Source organism: Salmo trutta, chromosome 18, assembly GCF_901001165.1.
Source record: "Salmo trutta chromosome 18, fSalTru1.1, whole genome shotgun sequence".
Lineage (NCBI taxonomy): Eukaryota > Metazoa > Chordata > Actinopteri > Salmoniformes > Salmonidae > Salmo > Salmo trutta.
Window position 1 is genome coordinate 44,521,960 of NC_042974.1, and position 19,786 is coordinate 44,541,745.

The following is a 19,786-nucleotide window of genomic DNA, read 5'->3' on the forward strand; positions in this document are numbered from 1 at the left end:
CCCTGGCTGACTGGCAGTGCCATCGGTGTGTGCGTACGTGATTGTGTGTGGTGTGGTGTGTGCCAGAGTCTGTCAGTCACACTTGGAGTTTCTACAAGGTAGAGATATATGTACTATTTCTGGAGATGCTGACAGTTGTCTGAATATTAGGTGACGCAGGAATATCTCATAATAATAACTATTGGTTTTTTTAGGGGAAAGGATTCATATTAGGGGAAAGAACATATTCTCCTTCTGCCAGTTTGCAAGTCCGCAAATCTTTTGTGCGGCTTGTGATATGTCAATACTCATATTAGGAATATATAAAGTAACTCAAATTGCCCCTCCCATTGCCCCTCCCATCCTCTCCAGTCAGGCTCTTTCTCTCCCACATTGGAACTGCTAATGATTATGTTATAAATCAGATCAATTTGCCATGGCCATTGAACCCTCTTAATTGACTCGATTATAAGGTCTCTCAGAGAGATGGACCCTCTGGACTGACTGAAGGGATGGAGAGAGAGATGGAGGGGACAGAGACAGAGAGTGAGAAAGATGGAGGGAAAGAGTTTCTCCAGGCTGCTCATCATGGAGGAAGAGGGACACGGGATATGATTATTAGGAGCCCTGAGTATGTGGGATAGGGGTGTGTCATGTGTGTGTGTGTGTGTTTGTGTATGCAATGTTTTCTATGTGTGCATGCATATGTGTGTGACAGATGGACCTCAGAGTGGGTTGTAGAGGAGTGGAGATAGTGGGACATATAGGGTAGCTGGAGGGTGTGTGTATATGCCTGCGTGTGTGTGTGTGTGCGTGCGTGCGTGTGTGTGTGTGGATATCAGAGTGTCCAGTGTAATAGAGCAAGACACACAGCACATCTGAAGTTAATCCAATCATGGTGCGACGCCACGGTTTCATCTGAACCAAGACACACAGCCGTAAGGTCAAGAGCAGCTCGTATTAGCACCATGATGTCAGGAACAAGTGGTGGAGATAATTGACTTTTAACATATTTTAAAAGGAGAGGGAAAGAGGAGAGAAAGGGATATAGAGGGAAGAGAGATAGCTAGAGAGAAAACAAGAAAGAGGGTATGAGAAAGCGAAAGAAAGAAAAAAAGAGAGACAGAGAGGAGGCCCTAAGCGAGCCCAGCCAAGCAGATGTTGCTAGCCAGACCCTTTTGTTTCACACAGAGATCACTGTATTAACTCCTGGAAGAGGCCAATAGCTCTCAGGAGCAACGTGTGCCTGTATCCTTCCATTGTTTTGATCTCAGGCTGGGCTATGTTCAGTAAAGGAGGGAGTGGTGACATGATTTGTTTGCAGTTGATTCCTCCCAGCCAAGGGATGATGGAACTCAGAGAGAGAACACTGGTTGGATACCAAAGCAAAGTTTTGTACGATGTCAGAGCCGCTATACTTCCAGACAATAAATGTAAACTTTAGATTACAATTTTTAGTTTACATTTCTGCCTTAAATTTTTTATTTTTTAAATGCCTTGTAAGTGGAGGCAGGAGAGATGCCTTTGGACAGGCTGAAAGGCTGATTATCCCACTGTTGGAGAGCACAAAGGGTGTATAAGGTGCACACCACAGGAGATTGGTGGCACCTTAATTGGGAAGGATGGGCTTGTGGTAATGGCTGGAGCGGAATCAGTGGAATGGTATCAAGTACATGAAACACATGATGAATGTTGGGAATATAGTAGACAAGGCAGTGGCTTTGGATGGACAGTTGGAAAGCTTGCTGGGGAGGGTTTGGCCCTCCTGTGGTGATGGGGGATGTTCTTCCTTGCTTACTACCGGCTCCTGTTGTTGATTTAATCTTGGTGGAAAAAATAAAAGATCGGTCAAAGGTCAGTGATAGGGAAACTGGTTGACAATTACATTTGTAGAAGCTTTTATGCATTTTTACCACTTTTCACAGATGGCTCCAAGGACCCAGATAGTGGTTGCACAGGAGCAGGTGTTTACATTCCTGAATTTGATGTGCAGATATGTAGAAGACTAACAGATTATCTGTCTGTATACTCTGTTGAAATGTTGGCAATAGTAGTTGCCGTCCAGTGGGTGGAGGATGTTCAACCTGTTAGAATTGTATTATGCTCAGATTCTCTGTCTGTATTGAGAAGTTTATCCTCTAGCAAATCTAATAGGAGTGATCTACTATTGGAAGCCTTAATGCTATTATGGAGAATCGAGATAGACTGGGTGTAGTAGTGAGATTCTGCTGGATCCCAGCCCTCTCGGGCGTGGAAGGGAATGAAATTGTAGACCAGATAGCCAAAAGGTCTTTAAAACAAGGTATAATTTGTATTAATGCTCCACTGGGTAGAGGTGAGGACAAATGTGAGATCAGAGCCATTTTGATAGATGTGTGGCAGAAGAGATGGGACTCTGAGCCAAGGGCCGGCATTTATAGGCCCTCCAAAGAAAGGTCGGTGGACCAAGATTCAAAGGTCAGATTAGGAAGGAAGAGGTGGTGTTTGCTCGGTTGAGCTTAGTACATTGTACATTGAACTCATCATTACATATGGTTGGCAAGCATGTGAATCGTTTGTGTCTGGAGTGTATGGTCGATGAAACGGTGGAGCATGTGTTGAGAGGGAAAGATTGAAGTGTAGGGTCATTGAGGTTGGACAGGGTTGGGGGGTGTTGGAAGGGATTTTGGGGGATGGGGAGTATCTTTTAGAAGTTAATAGGGCTCTTTTTTATTTTCTCTTTTTATTTTCTTAGTAGTAGAGAGTTAGGTAGGAGGATTTAGATATATGTTTTTACATATACTGAACAAAAATATAAACACAACATGCAAAAATGTCAACGGTTTTACTGAGTTACAGTTCATATAAGGAAATCAGTCAATTGAAATGAATTCATTTGGCCTTAATGTATAGATTGCCACATGACTGGGCAGCCATGTGTGGGCCTGCGAGGGCATAGGCCCACCCACTTCGTAGCCAGGTCCACCTACTGGGGAGCCAGGCCCAGCCAATCAGAATGAGTTTTCCAGCAAAAAAGGGCTTTATTACAGACATAAATACTCCTCAGTTTCATCAGCTGTCCAGGTGGCTGGTCTCAGACGATCCCACTGGTGAAGAAGCCGCATGTGGAGCTCCTGGGCTGGCGTGGTTACACGTGGTCTACGGTTGTGAGGCCGGTTAGACCTACTGCCAAATTCTCTAAAATGATGTTGGAAGTAGCTTATGGTAGAGAAATGAGCATTCAATTCTCTGGCAACAGCTCTGATGAACATTCCTGCATTCAGCATGCCAGATGCACGCTCCCTCAACACTTGAGACAGCTGTGACATTGTGTTGTGTGACAAAACTACACATTTTAGAGTGTCCTTTTATTGTCCCCAGTACAAGCTGCACCTGTGTAATAATCATGCTGTTTAATTAGCTTCTTGAAATGCCACACCTGTCAGGTGGATGGATTCTCTTGGCAAAGGAGAAATTCTCACTAACAGGATGTAAACAAATTTGTGCACAAAAGGTTTTTGTGCATGGAACATTTCTTGGATCTTTTATTTCAGGTCATGAAACATTTTTGTTCAGTGTGTGTATATATATATATATATATATATGTATATGTATATGTATATATAAATATAGTGCATTCGGAAAGTATTCAGACCCCTTGTTTTTTCCCCACATTTTGTTACGTTACAGCCTTATTCTAAAATGGATTTAAAAAAAAAATTCTCATCACACAATACCCCACAATGACAAAGCCAAAACAGGTTGGCATTTTTTGCAAATGTATTACAAATAAAAAACTGAAATACCTTATTTACGTAAGTATTCAGACCCTTTGCTATGAGACTCGAAAATGAGCTCCTGTGTATCCTGTTTCCATTGATCATACTTGAGATGTTTCTACAACTTAATTGGCATCCACCTGTGGTAAATTCAATTGATTGGACTTGCTTTGGAAAGGCACAGACCTGTCAATATAAGCTCACACTGTTGACAATGCATGTCAGAGCAAAAACCAAGCTATGCGGTCAAAGGAATTGTCCGTAGAGCTCAGAGACAGGATTGTGTCGAGGTACAGATCTGGGGAAGGGTACCAAAACATTTCTGCAGCATTGAAGGTCCCCAAGAACACAGTGGCCTCCATCATTCTTAAATGGAAGAAGTTTGGAACCACCATGTCTCATCCTAGAGCTGGCCGCCTGGCCAAACTGAGCCATCAGGGGAGAAGGGCCGTGGTCAGGGAGGTGACCAAGAACCCGATGGTCACTCTGACAGAGTTCTAGAGTTCCTCTGTGGCGATGGGAGAACCTTCCAGAAGGACAACCATCTCTGTAGCATTCCACCAATCAGGCCTTTATGGTAGCGTGTCCAGACGGAAGCCACTCCTCACTAAAAGGCACATGACAGCCTGCTTGGAGTTTGCAAAAAAGCACCTAGAGGACTCTGACCATGAGAAACAAAATTCTCTAGTCTGATGAAACCAAGATTGAACTCTTTGGCCTGAATGCCAAGCGTCATGTCTGGAGGAAACCTGGCACCATCCCTACGGTGAAGCATGGTGGTGGCAGCATCATGCTGTGGGGATGTTTTTCAGCGGCAGGGTCTGAGAGACTAGTCAAGATAGAGGGAAAAATGAACGGAGCAAAGTACAGAGAGATCCTTGATGAAAACCTTCTCCGGGGCGCTCAGGACTTCAGACTGGGGGCGAAGATTCACCTTCCAACAGGACAACAACCCTAAGCACACAGCAAAGACAATGCAGGAGTGGCTTTGGGACAAGTCTCTTAATGTCCTTGAGTAACCCAGCCAGAGCCCGGACTTGAACCCGATCGAACATTTCTGGAGAGACCTGTAAACAGCTTGGCAGCGACGCTCCCCATCCAACCTGACAGAGCTTGAGAGGATCTGCAGAGAAGAATGGGAGAAAATCCCCAAATACAGGTGTGCCAAGCTTGTAATATCATACCCAAGAATACTTGAGGCTGTAATCACTGCCAAAGGTGCTTCAACAAAGAACTGAGTAAAGTTTCTTAATACTTATCTCAATGGGATATTTCAGTTTTTATTTTTTATAAATTAGCTAACATTTCTAAAATTGGGTTTTTGCTTTGTCATTATGGGGTATTGTGTGTAGATTTATGATTCAAAAAACAATTTAATACATTTTAGAATAAGGCTGTAACATAAAATGTGGAAAAAGTCAAGGGCCACACTGAGTGTACAAAACATTAGAAACATGACATAGACTGACCAGGTGAAGGCTTTGATCACTTATTGATGTCACCTGTTAAATCCACTTCAATTAGTGTCGATGAAGGGGAGGAGACAGGTTAAATAATTATTTTTAAGCCTTGAGACAATTGTGACATGGATTGTTTATGTCAGCCATTCAGAGGGAGAATGGGCAAGACAAAAGATTAAAGTGCCTTTGAACGGTGTATGGTAGCAGGTGCCAGGCGCACCAGTTTGAGTGTGTTGAGAATTGCAACACTGCTGGGATTTTAATGCTTAACAGTTTCCCGTGTGTATCAATAATGGTCCACCACCTAAAGGGCATCCAGCCAATTTGTCACAACTGTGGAAAGTATTGGAGTCAACAAGAGCCAACGTCCCTGTGGAACGCTTTCGAGACCTTGTAGTCCATGCCCCGACAAATTGAGGCTGTTCTGAGGCCAAAAGGGAGTGCAACTCAATATTAAGAAGATGTTCCTAATTATTTGTTATATTTAGTTGCACACCCTGGATGTTCTTTGGGTGGTGGACAATTCTTGATACAAACGGGAAACGGTTGAACATGAAAAACCCAACACATTCAAACCAGTACCCCACCTACTACCAGCACCTACTACCATACCCCATTCAAAGGCACTTAAGTCTTCTGTTTCACCCATTCACCCTCTGAATGGCACACATACACAATCACAATTAAAATACTTAACCTGTCTTCTCCCCTTCACTTATACCCTATACCCTGTCATAACTCCTATCTGGCTTTTTAATTTGTTGTCATGCCAAACACAAACGGCAGAATTAGAATAATCATTCTATTTCTATGATTCCAACAGTTCACCCAAGTGTTTTTCATCTATATCGCAAATCAAATTACAAATTGCAATCGGATTTCACGCCTCAAGATTGCTTCGATCACGTGGACTGGGATATGTTCCGGGTAGCCTCAGATAAAAACATTGATGTATATGCTGACTCAGTGAGTGAGTTTATAAGGAAGTGTATAGGAGATGTTGTACCCACTGTGACTATTAAAACCTTCCCTAACCAGAAACCGTGGATTGATGGCAACATTTGCGCTAAACTGAAAGCACGTACCCTCTCATTTAATCATGGCTAGGCAACTGGAAATATGGCTGAATACGAATAGTGTAGTTATTCCCTCCGCAAGGCAATCAAACAAGCTAAGCATCAGCATAGAGACAAAGTAGAGTTGCAATTCAACGGCTCAGACACGAGACGTATGTGGCAGGGTCTACAGTCAATCACTGATTACAAAAAGAAAACCAGCCCCATCGCGGACACCGACGTCTTGCTCCCAGACAAACTAAACAACTTCTTTGCTCGCTTTGAGGACAATACAGTGCTACCGACGCGGCCTGCTACCAAAGACTGCGGGCTCTCCTCCTCCGTGGCCGACGTGAGTAAAACATTTAAACGTGTTAACCCTCGCAAGGCTGCCGGCCTTGTTTACGGATGTATTCAATCAATCCCTATCCCAGTCTGCTGTTCTCACATGCTTCAAGATGGCCACCATTGTTCCTGTTCCCAAGAAAGCTAAGGTAACTGAACTAAATGACTATCGCCCCGTGGCATTCACTTCTGTAATCATGAAGTGCTTTGAGAGACAAGTCAAGAATCATATCACCTCCACACTATCTGTCACCCTAGACCCACTTCAATTTGCTTACCGCCCAAATAGGTCCACAGACGATGCAATCGCCATCACACTGCACACTGCCCTATCCCATCTGGACAAGAGGGATACCTATGTAAGAATGCTGTTCATTGACTACAGCTCAGCATTAAACACCATAGTACCCTCCAAACTCATCATTAAGCTTGAGACCCTGGGTCTCGACCCCGCCCTGTGCAACTGGGTCCTGGATTTCCTGACGAGTCGCCCCTAGGTGGTGAAGGTAGGAAACAATATCTCCACTCCGCTGATCCTCAACACTGGGGCCTCACAAGGTTGCGTTCTCAGCCCTCTCCTGTACTCCCTGTTCACCCACGACTGTGTGGCCATGCACGTTTCCAACTAAATCATCAAGTTTGCAGATGACACAACAGTGGTAGTCTTGATTACCAACAACAACGAGACGGCCTACAGGGAGGAGGTGAGGGCACTCGGAGTGTGGTGTCAGGAAAACAACCTCTCACTCAACGTCAACAAAACAAAGGAGATGATCGTGGACTTCAGGAAACAGCAAAGGGAGCACCCCCTATCCACATCTACGGGACAGCAGTGGAGAAGGTGGAAAGTTTTAAGTTCCTTGATGTACACCGACAAACTGAAATGGTCCACCCACACAGACAGTGTGGTGAAGAAGGCGCAACAGCTCCTCTTCAACCTCAGGCGGCTGAAAAATGTGGCTTGTCACCGAAAACCCTCACTAACTTTTACAGGTGCACAATTGAGAGCATCCTGTTAGGCTGTATCACCGCCTGGTACGGCAACTGCACTGCCCACAACCGCAAGGCTCTACAAAGGGTGGTGCGGTCTGCACAACGCATCACCGGCGGCAAACTACCTGCCCTCCAGGACACCTACAACACCCGATGTCACAGGAAGGCAAAAAAGATCATCAAGGACAACATCACCCGAGCCACTGCCTGTTCACCCCGCTTCCATCCAGAAGGCGAGGTCAGTACAGGTGCATCAAAGCTTGGACAGAGATTGAAAAACAGCTTCTATCTCAAGGCCATCAGACTGTTAAACAGTCACCACTAACACAGAGAGGCAGCTGCCTACCTACAGACTTGATATATTTGGCCCCTTTAATAAATAGAACATTACTCATGTTAATAATGCCACTTTTAGGATGTTTACATATCTCGCATTACTCATCTCACATGTATATACTGTATACTGTATCCTTCACCATCTATTCTTTACTATCTATTGCATCTTAGCCGCTCTGTCACTGCTCATCCATATATTTTATACTTATATATTCTTATCCCATTCCTTTACTAGATTGTGTGTATTATGTTTTGCTGTGAAATTGTTAGATATTACCTGTTAGATACTGCTGCACTGTCGGGTCTAGAAGCATAAGCATTTTGCTACACTCGCAATAACATCTGCTAACCATGTGTATGTGACCAATACAATTTTATTTTATTTTAATATTTTGTTGAAATATTGCAATTAGACCTTTTTTCCAATATCGTGCAGTCCTACTAACAACCTGGTAATTTTAACAGTATACTGTAGGCAAACATTTGGTGGCAGAGAAAGAAAGGAAAAGGGATATCTTCTTCTGGAGATTTGCTTCAAAATAAGTAGGATTCATATAGGCCCAATGTAGGCTATAAAATGTATTTTTCTGGTGCTCCTACATTTTATGTGGTGCTCCTAACTTTAGAGCACTGAGCCAAGGGATGACGACAGATCTGCTAATGATAACAATAATATTGTATAGCATATTAGATCTAGATGGATGTGTTGTGCTTTAAATATTTTTATTTGAACTCTTCATTGTTTCAGGTGTTAGTTGATGTATTGCCATCATGCAAAAGTTGACCTAAATGATGAAATAATATTTAGCTAACATTGTACAGACGTCTGGGGGATGTCTATACCATGCTCTGTCCCATGTGTGTCATGCAAACTGCACCGCTGTGTATTCTGCCGCAACAACTGAGATAGAAACAAACCAGGTGAATCTAACTGTTCCTCTACAGGATGAACTATGTGCTACAGTATTATAACATTGTTGGAGGGGGGTGAATGGTGGGGGGGAGACGTGCGGCATTTTATATTGTTTATCTTACACTAAAACTAATAGGCCTCATATAATACTTGGAGATGCTGCCTACCAGAGCGGTGTGCTTTTCACAAAACATATCAAATAAAAATGTTGATGCTCACACAGGCGCTTAAGCTCCAGTGCTCCACACATGAGCGGATGTAACATTTTAAAGGACTATTTACTCTCTTCATTTCCTGGGTGTATCTGCGAGGCAGAGGGAGCGGAGCGGGCGGGAGGGGAGCGGCGGGGCTCTTTGTATGAGAACAGGGCTGGGGCTAATGTTCCATGAAGACCATAGTGAATTCATATTGATGGGAAAGCAGCCTCTGAGGCCAGGCGGCCATGACTTTTTCATAAGCCGCCAGGAACAAGAAGTCAGTCAGCTGACAGGTGTTAACGGCGCCATCACCGAACAGAACAGAGCCGTGGAGAAAAGATGGGACACGATGGAGAGAGAAAGAAGGAGAGCGAGAGCAAGTAGAAGAGAGAGAGAGAGATAGCAGAGGGAAGAAGAGAGAATAGAGAGAAAGAAATAGACAGAGAGAGAGAGAAAAAGAACCAGAGAAAGAGGTTTCTCTTTTCAAAACACTTTTCACAATCTGTTGTGCGCTACAGTGTGCGTTATAATGTGTGTGTTTGCTTACTGCACCCTGAATATAGCTGGAGAGGATTTCACGGCAGAGAGACTGTGCAAACACCAGAATGCATGTCAAATATGATGAGTCTTGATAGCTGTAAAACATATCCAAGGACTGCTCCTCACTTATTATCTGCAGCAACGAGAGCCCTGGAGCTACGTCTACTGCATCTTCCTCCCCTGCTTCTCTCCTCTCCGCTCTGCCTTCTCTGCTCACACGTCAGGGCCACAAGTCCCTCTCTGGAAAGCATTGATTATTTTGGCATGAGACAGGGAGGAGGCGAGGTGTGATTTCTTTTGTGTTGGCGCAGAAAAAATATCAGTAAAAATACATATTTTTTGCGAGTGGTGTGGTGTGCAGTCACAAGAAAAATAGGAGCACGTCAGGGAGAAATAAAGTTGATGGATTTGATGTTGGTGTGCGTGTCTGTGTGTGCTTGTCTGCGTGTGTGTGTGTGTGTGTGTGCGTATGCATGTGTGTGTGTGTGTGTATGCGTGTGTGTGTGTGTGTGCGTGCCTGTGTGTGCACACGCATGTGTGTGTGTGTATGTATGAAAGTGTGAGTGTGTGTGTGTGTGTTAGTCACAGCTCTTCTCAGACAGCCTAGCTGCATTTCTGCCAACCTGAGGCCATGGCTGGGCTCCTCCAGTCAACTTTACTGCCTTCATCTGGGCTGACGAATGGCTGGCTGCCTTATCAGCACCTCTCCCTGCAGGCCCCGGGGGCTCCCAGGAGCACAACACTGCCCGCAGCTTCCAGAGCTCCTACACATACACAAGCTGGAGAGAGAGGGAGGGATGAGGGGAGGGAGGGAGGAATGAGGGGAGGGAGGGAGGTTGGAATGTAGGGAAGGAGGGAGGGAGGGCGGTTGGAAGGTAGGGAAGGAGGGAGGGCGGTTGGAAGGTAGGGAGGGAGGGAGGGCGGTTGGAAGGTAGGGAGGGAGGGAGGGCGGTTGGAAGGTAGGGAGGGAGGGAGGGCGGTTGGAAGGTAGGGAGGGAGGGAGGGTGGGCGGTTGGAAGGTAGGGAGGGAGGGAGGGAGGGAGGGTGGGTGGTTGGAAGGTAGGGAGGGAGGGAGGGAGGGCGGTTGGAAGGTAGGGAGGGAGGGGAGGGCGGTTGGAAGGTAGGGAGGGAGGGAGGGCGGTTGGAAGGTAGGGAGGGAGGGAGGGCGGTTGGAAGGTAGGGAGGGAGGGAGGGAGGGCGGTTGGAAGGTAGGGAGGGAGGGAGGGCGGTTGGAAGGTAGGGAGGGAGGGAGGGCGGTTGGAAGGTAGGGAGGGAGGGAGGGCGGTTGGAAGGTAGGGAGGGAGGGAGGGCGGTTGGAAGGTAGGGAGGGAGGGAGGGCGGTTGGAAGGTAGGGAGGGCGGTTGGAAGGTAGGGAGGGAGGGAGGGCGGTTGGAAGGTAGGGAGGGAGGGAGGGCGGTTGGAAGGTAGGGAGGGAGGGAGGGTGGTTGGAAGGTAGGGAGGGAGGGAGGGCGGTTGGAAGGAGGAAGGGAGGGGATACACTTAGAAGAAAAGGTTCCAAAATGGTTCTTCGGCTGTCCCCATAGGAGAAGCCTTTTTGGTTCCAGGTAGAACCCTTTTTGGTTCCAGGTAGAACTATTTTGGGTTCCATGTAGAACCCTCTGTGGAAAGGGTCCTACATGGAATACAAAAGGGTTCTACCTGGAACTAAAAAGGGTTCTTCAAAGGGTTCTCTTATGGGGACAGCCGAAGAACCCTTTTAGGTTCTTAATAGCACCTTTTTTCTAAGAGTGTAAAGGAGGAAAGGAAGGGGAGGGAGGGAGGAAGGGAGGGGGATATGAAGGTAGGGAAGGAGTGAGTGGAGGGAGTGAAGGAGAGGAGATGATTGAAGGAGGAAGAAGGATATATGAAAGTAGGGAGAGGAAGAGTTATCAAGGTAAGAAAGGATCTAGGTATAAAGGTAGGTAAGAAAGGAGAGGTCAGAGTTATGAAGGGTGGGAATAAAGAAACGAGGAAGGAACAGTAGCCTGGGGAACAGATTGGAGCTAGCATAGGTACAGCATGGACCGCCAGGGCCGGGGGCCAATTCTCCACAAAGCTACCCAGCCACAGAGGCTCCTGTCTAGGGCATACACACACCAAGCCTAGCCCAGCACACATCCATCAGACAGATATTACAGTAATTCAGAGGTGATACATTAGACATGGTGCCGGGGGGACAGTGGGTGTTTGTGATGAATACCTCCCTCCATCGCTCCACCCGCTGACTTTGTCACAGCGGCCTCTCCTCCACATCAACATTCTACTACCGCTAACCATTTTCTGCTTATGCCATTATTTGAATTTATTCGAAGGTAATACAAGCTGTACATTATTCTTAATCACACTGCCCAAAGGATTGAGATGTATTTCTGCCAAATAGAGTGCTGCAAAGTTGCAACGCTCTTATGAAAGCAATACATTGCTGAGGCACTTAGGCGAGCCAAGGAGGAAAGATGGAGGTACTCTCGCAGTGCGTTTATAAGACCGTATTAGTTTTTTGGTGGTGCCTCGACGCGCCTAACGCCATCAGTTATGACAAAGACTATCTTATCTTACATAAATCCCACCTTAAGGTTATTATGAATCCCATTTATTTGCCCCAGTTATGTTTATTATATTGTTTTATGCTTTATATTCCATGTTGAAATAGCGTCATTGATTTCACAGTGCATGTGTATCTTGTTCTTCTGAGAAAGATGGAAACTGTGTGTCAAGTGTCAGTTGTGCAGAGGTGAGGACGGAGTCAGGCGCAGGACACAGAACTGAGTAAAATAACGTACTTTACTCAGAAAAATAAACAGCCAATAAATCCAAGCAGGGATAACAAACCCTAACACAGAAGACTAACACAAAAACCAGGAAACAATCACGCACAAAACATAATGAGAACCAGAGGGTTAAGGCTGAGAAATGTCTGTTCTTCCAACAGTCCGTCTCCTTCCTAGGGTATCGCCTGTCAGGGGTGGAGTTGGGAGGAGAGGTCACATGTCCACCCCTGCGAGTCAGGGGTGGAGATGGAGAATGACCGCATTTCAGCCATGCGTAATTGGCCGACTCCAACCACGGTAAAGGAGGTGCAGCGGTTTTTAGGGTTTGTCAACTACTACCGGAGGTTTATCCGGGGCTTTGGTCAGGTAGCGGCTCCCATTACCTCACTGCTGAAGGGGGGGACCAGTGCAACTGCAGTGGTCAGCTGGGGCGGACAGGGCTTTTGGTCACCTGAAGGCTCTGTTTACCTCGGCTCCTGTGTTGGCTCATCCTGATCCCTCCTTAGCATTCATAGTAGAGGTGGACGCGTCCGAGGCTGGGATAGGAGCTGTGCTGTCTCAGTGCTCGGGTACGCCACCTAAACTCTGCCCCTGTGCGTTCTTTTCGAAGAAGCTCAGCCCGGCGGAGCGAAACTATGATGTGGGGGACCGGGAGCTGTGGGCTGTTGTCGGGGCTCTGAAAGTGTGGAGGCATTGGCTTGAGGGGGCTAAACACCCTTTTCTCATTTGGACTGACCACTGCAATCTGGAGTACATCTGTGCGGCGAGGAGAATGAATCCTCGCCAGGCAAGGTGGGCCATGTTTTTCACCCGTTTTGTGTTCACTCTATCCTACAGACCAGGTTCCCAGAACGCTAAGGCAGACACACTGTCTCAGATGTATGACACAGAGGAGCGGTCCACAGATCCCACTCCCATAATTCCGGCTTCTTGCCTGGTGGCACCGGTGGTATGGGAGGTTGACTCGGACATCGAGCGAGCGTTGCGTAAGTACATTCCGTCTGATGTTCGTGATCGATTGATCGGTTGGGCTCATACATCACCTTCCTCTGGTCATCCTGGCATCGGTCGGACAGTGCGCTGTCTTAGTGGGAAGTACTGGTGGCCCACTTTAGCTAAGGACGTGAGGGTGTATGTTTCCTCCTGCTTGGTGTGCGCCCAGTGCAAGGCACCTAGACACCTGCCCAGAGGGAAATTACAACCCCTACCCGTTCCACAACGGCCGTGGTCACACCTATTGGGGGATTTCGTGACGGATCTCCCTCCGTCACAAGGAAACACCATGATTCTGGTTGTTGTGGATCGGTCCTACCATCTCATTCCTTTGCCCGGTCTCCCTACGGCCCTACAGACTGGCCCTGTTTACACGTCTTCCAGCACTACGGGGTGCCTGAGGATATAGTGTCTGATCGGGGTCCCCAGTTCACATCAAGGGTCTGGAGGGCATTCATGGAACGTCTGGGGGTCTCGGACAGCCTGACCTCAGGGTTTCACCCCGAAAGTAATGTGCAGGTGGAGAGAGTTAACCAGGATGTGGGTAGGTTTCTGCGGTCTTATTGCCAGGACCAGCCGAGGGAGTGGTCGGCTTTCATCCCCTGGGCAGAGATGGCCCAAAACGCCCTCCGCCACTCCTCCACTAACCTGTCCCCATTTCAGTGTGTACTAGGTTATCAGCCGGTTCTTGCACCGTGGCGTCAGAGCCAGATCGAGGCACCTGCGTTGGATGAATGGTTTCGGTGCTCGGAGGAAACCTGGGACGCTGTCCATGTACGCCTGCAACGGCCATCAGGCAACAGAAGGCGAGCGCCGACCGCCACCGTAGTGAGGCCCCAGTATATGCACCGGGAGACCGGGTCTGGCTCTCGACCCGAAACCTGCCCCTTCGCCTGCCCTGCCAGAAGCTCGGTCCGCGGTTTGTGGGGCCATTTAAAGTCCTGAGGAGACTGAACGAGGTATGCTATAGGTTACAGCTTCCCCCTGATTATCGTATTAACCCCTCGTTCGATGTGTCTCTCCTCAGGCCGGTGGTGGCTAGTCCGCTCCAGCAGTCTGAGGTGCGGGAGGATCCTCCGGCCCCTCTGGACATCAAGGGGGCCCCGGCATATACTGTGCGAGCCATCATGGACTCAAGGCGTCGGGCGAGGGGCCTTCAGTACCACGTGGAGTGGGAGGGGTACGGTCCGGAGGAGAGATGCTGGGTGCCGGTGGAGGACATACTGGACCCTTCCTTACTGCAGGAATTTCACCGTCTCCACCCAGATCGCCCTGCGCCTCGTCCTCCGGGTTGTCCCCGAGGCCGGTGTCGGTGCGCTGCTGGAGCCGTGCATCAGGGGCGGTACTGTCACGACTTCCGCCGACGTTGGTGCCTCTCCTTGTTCGGCGGTCGTCATCGCCGGCTTTCTAGCTCCCACCAATCCACGTTTCTTTTTCCATTTGTTATGTCTTGATTGTTCACACCTGGTTCCCATTACGTTATTATTATTTCCCTATTTAACTTCTATGGGCTAGTCAACAGCCAGTGGAATCGCGTGGCGCGAAATACAAATACCTAAAAAATGCTATAACTTCAATTTCTCAAACATATGACTATTTTACACCATTTTAAAGATAAGACTCTCGTTAATCTAACCACATTGTCTGATTTCAAAAAGGCTTTACAGCAAAAGCAAAACATTAGATTATGTCAGGAGAGTACCCTGCCAAAAATAATCACACAGCCATTTTCAAAGCAAGCATATATGTCACAAAAACCAAAACCACAGCTAAATGCAGCACTAACCTTTGATGATCTTCATCAGATGACACTCCTAGGACATTATGTTATACAATACATGCATGTTTTGTTCAATCAAGTTCATATTTATATAAAAAAACTGCTTTTTACATTAGCATGTGATGTTCAGAACTAGCATACCCACCGCAAACTTCCGGTGAATTTACTAAATTACTCATGATAAACGTTGACAAAATACATAACACTTATTTTAAGAATTATAGATACAGACCTCCTTTATGCAATCGCTATGTCCGATTTTAAAAATAGCTTTTCGGCGAAAGCACATTTTGCAATATTCTGAGTAGATAGCTCGGCCATCACAGGCTAGCTAATTTGACACCCACCAAGTTTGGTGCTCACTAAACTCAGAATTACTATTAGAAAAATTAGATTACCTTGCTGTTCTTCGTCAGAATGCACTCCCAGGACTTCTACTTCAACAACAAATGTTGTTTTGGTTCCAAATAATCCATAGTTATATTCAAATAGCTCCGTTTTGTTCGTGCGTTCAGGTCACTATCCGAAGGGTGACGCGCGAGCGCATTTCGTGACAAAAAATTCAAAATATTCCATTGCCGTACTTAGAAGCATGTCAAACGCTGTTTAAAATCAATTTTTATGCTATTTTTCTTGTAAAATAGCGATAACATTCCAACCGGGCAACGTTGTATTCATTCAAAGGCTGAAAGAATTTTTTTTAGAATTCTCATGAACATGCATCTCAGTGTCACTGTCCCCAGGCTGACCACTCACAAACAAAGCTGTTGTACTTAGCCCAGAGACAGCAGACACCCCATTCCACTTTCTGGCGGCTTTAGAGAGCCAATGGGAGCCTTAGAAAGTGTCAGGTTACAGCACAGATGCTGTATTTTCGATAGATATGCAACAGAAGGACAACAAATTGTCAGACAGGGCACTTCCTGTATGGAATCTTCTCAGGTTTTGGCCTGCCATATGAGTTCTGTTATACTCACAGACACCATTCAAATATTCTAGTTTCTGGGCAGGAGTAGTAACCAGATTAAATTGGGTACGTTTTTTATCCGGCCGTGCAAATACTGCCCCCTAGCCCCAACAGGTTAAACCTGTTGAGGACAGACGTTCCGCTAGCGGAACCCCTAGCCAACAGCCAATGGCATCGCACGGCACGATATACAAAACCAACTAAAATACCACAATTCAATTTTCTCAAACAATCAACTATTTTACACCATTTTAGAGATAATTAGATGATTAGGGAGGTCACAGCTCCACTATGTATGATAACGCAGGAGAGTCATGAGGAGAGAATTAATCTCTTCCTGATAGATTCTCCTGCGTTTCCTGTGGTGTTGGGGTTTCCCTGGTTGGCCCATCACTATTTCGTGGCAACAGAGCTCTCAAGGGATGGTCACGTCAGTGTTCAGGGAGGTGTATAGGTGTTTCCATAGGTGAAATCTGCATAGCGGACCAACATTGCGTCTATACTTCCCCATTCCGCGTTGGCCCACTCAAGTGCCTTCCCCGACAGACAGGAGATGAGGGCGGACACGCTCTCGTATCCCGAGGGAGCCGGAATGGACGGTCGCCAGGTAGAGCTCCAACTGGAGCAGGAACCCCTGGCACCCAGCAGCCGTCCCATCATATGCCCTCGGGAGCGAGAGCCGAATCCCACTGGGTCCAGGTGACGGAGGGGTGGACAGCGGTGTGGGTTGTGGTGTTGGTTGGAGTGAAATTGATGGGGTTGTGGGAAAAAAAACTTTTCCCCATCACTCCATGGTGAGCAGCACGCGATCCATGGCTGTGCCAAGATGTTGGAGCATGTCACGTCCTGACCATAGTAAGTTGTTATTTTCTATGGTAGAGTAGGTCAGGGCGTGACAGGGGGTGTTTGTCTGTTTTTGTATTTCTATGTTCAGTTTCTAGTTTTGTATTTCTATGTTGGTGTTGTTTGGGTTGATCTCCAATTGGAGGCAGCTGATCCTCATTACCTCTAATTGGAGGTCATATTTATGTTGATGTTGGTCCCACCTGTGTTTGTGGGTGATTATATTTTGAGTAGTGTGTTCTCTCTGCGTCACGGTTTGTTGTTTTTGTGTTTCAAGTATTAGTGTATCGCATTTCAGTTTCACGTTAAATAAAATATGTGGAACTACGAACACGCTGCATTTTGGTCCGATCCTTTTGACAGCCGTGACAGAGCATCGTCGCGTGCTGCTGGATGTGTTCCTCCACTGGTACCGGAGGACTGGGTGCACCTGCTGACTCCATAAACGGTGCGTGATTCTGTCAAGTGTCAGTTGTGCAGAGGTGAGGACGAAGTCAGGCGCAGGACACAGAACTGAGTAAAATAACGTACTTTACTCTGAAAAATAACCAGCCAATAAATCCAAGCAGGGATAACAAACCCTAACACAGAAGACTAACACAAAAACCAGGAAACAATCACGCACAAAACATAATGAGAACCAGAGGGTTAAATAGGGAAATAATAATAACGTAATGGGAACCAGGCGTGAACAATCAAGACATAACAAATGGAAAAAGAAACGTGGATCGGTGGCAGCTAGAAAGCCGGTGACGACGACCGCCGAACGCCGCCCGAACAAGGAGAGGCACCAACTTCGGCGGAAGTCGTGACACTGTGTATGGAGTTGTGCCAATAAACAGAAAACCACAGATAGCTTTCAGGTGCATGTTGAATGTTTAATGTGTGATGAATTCAATAGTTTAGCAGGAGGTGCAAGGCCAAACACTGAGTATTAACAGCAGTTCTTATTGTCGAATACCCATCCAGCCCAGATAGAGAGAGAAAGAGAGACAGCGGGAATGTTGGCTATCAAATGGCTGAATACAGATCCCATATGGGAACCTGTGCTGTCTGCGTTGTGTGTTAACCTGAAAGACAGGCTAGGGCAGAGGGAATGGAAAGAAATGATTTGGAACATCTCTCCTCTCCATGGCACAAAGGGGAAGAACAGAGCAATGATCTGGTCTTCTGGATAGAGTCAGAACATTTTGTGATAGATATCTTTTTTTATTCTGTATTGCAGTTTTACAATATCTTTCATTAAAGATTCCAAACGCTACTCTTTCAGACTATGTGAGAGGAAACTATTACTGTTGATTACGTTTGAATAATAGCACTTATGTTAATTGTATACTTTTACTGTTGTCTAAAAAATGTATTGTAAGAGTCTGCTTTGACGCTTGCTGAGGAGAGGTGTCATTTAATGTCATTGATTTGCACTGCATGCATTCACTGCAGTTATTTCATCTCATCCAGTAATAAAAGACCAGAATTATCAGCAGTGTGTCCCTTTTCCAGTCAATCTACTGTACATGCACCGCAACACAACGCAGAACCGAAGCCAGAGCGCAGTAGCCAGCGCATTCACACATGGGCCCAGACAGGCTACCCTAACAATAAATGAAATTCCATTAATGAACATAGTACCTTAATTACTTGTGATTGTGTTAATCTGTCAGGGGAGAAATTGCATGTAGTTAAGTTGGATGTACAGTACATAAAAGTAAAGTTATAAAAAAAAAGCAATAGCGGTGTGCCAGAAAAAAAAAAAGCCATATTACAACCTACGTGTTGTGATATTTGCTTTATAATCTTTTAGTTCATATGCCTTGCGACCGTGATATATAGGCTTAAAGGCTGTGGCAGAATAAATTCAACCACAAAACTGGATAGCAACCTCTGTCCGGTGAAGTCCACAAAGCATATTGCATGTAGGGTAACAAACAGTTACATGACCTACAGCATGGTCAAGCAAGTTCATGTTTCTGACATTTTTGGACCACTAAACAACTATTGATTTTGAACCACAGAGAGTTACCGAAGGCGCAAAGATAACAAGAGCTGCCTCCACTATTCCAGCACCATTTCAACTTCAACATCATCAAATCACCTAGTCTATTACAGTGACAACTAAAAGATACCAAAAACAATTTAGTCCAATCAATGTACGCTAAATATGATGTGGCTGTCCATGGTTCTGATTTCTGTGTGTGCGTGTGTGTGTACGTTTGTGGAAGTAGAAAAACGTTGACTCACCCTACTTGTAGCGAAACGCCAATGCCATCCTCCTCTAACGATCGTCGTATATACTGGACCAAGGCGCAGCGGGTTGAGTGCTCATTTTAACTTTATTTGAACACATACGAAACAAAACAAGAAAACGTATGAACGAACAGTATTGCAGGCTAACACAGCAGTGCAACAACAACTTCCCACAAATCCCATGACAAAAACACCCCTCTTAAATAAGAACTTCAATTAGAAGCAATGAAGAGCAGCTGCTTCCAATTGAAGGTCAACCCCATCAACTAAACATAGAAATAGAAAGACTAGACTAGAACATAGAAATATACTAACAGAACATTAACCAAAACCCCGGAACACTCTAAACAAACACCCTTCTACTTAAACACATATCCCAACAAACCCCGAACCACATAAAACAAACACTCCCTGCCACGTCCTGACCAAACTACAATAACAAATAACCCCTTTACTGGTCAGAACGTGACAGTACCCCCCCAAAGGTGCAGACCCCGGATGCACCTCACACAAAAATTAAACACAAAAATAAACCCCCCAAACTAAAGGGAGGGAAGGGAGGGTGGCTACCATCACCATCGGTTCCCATGCTACACCACCCCCCCTCCCCAAACC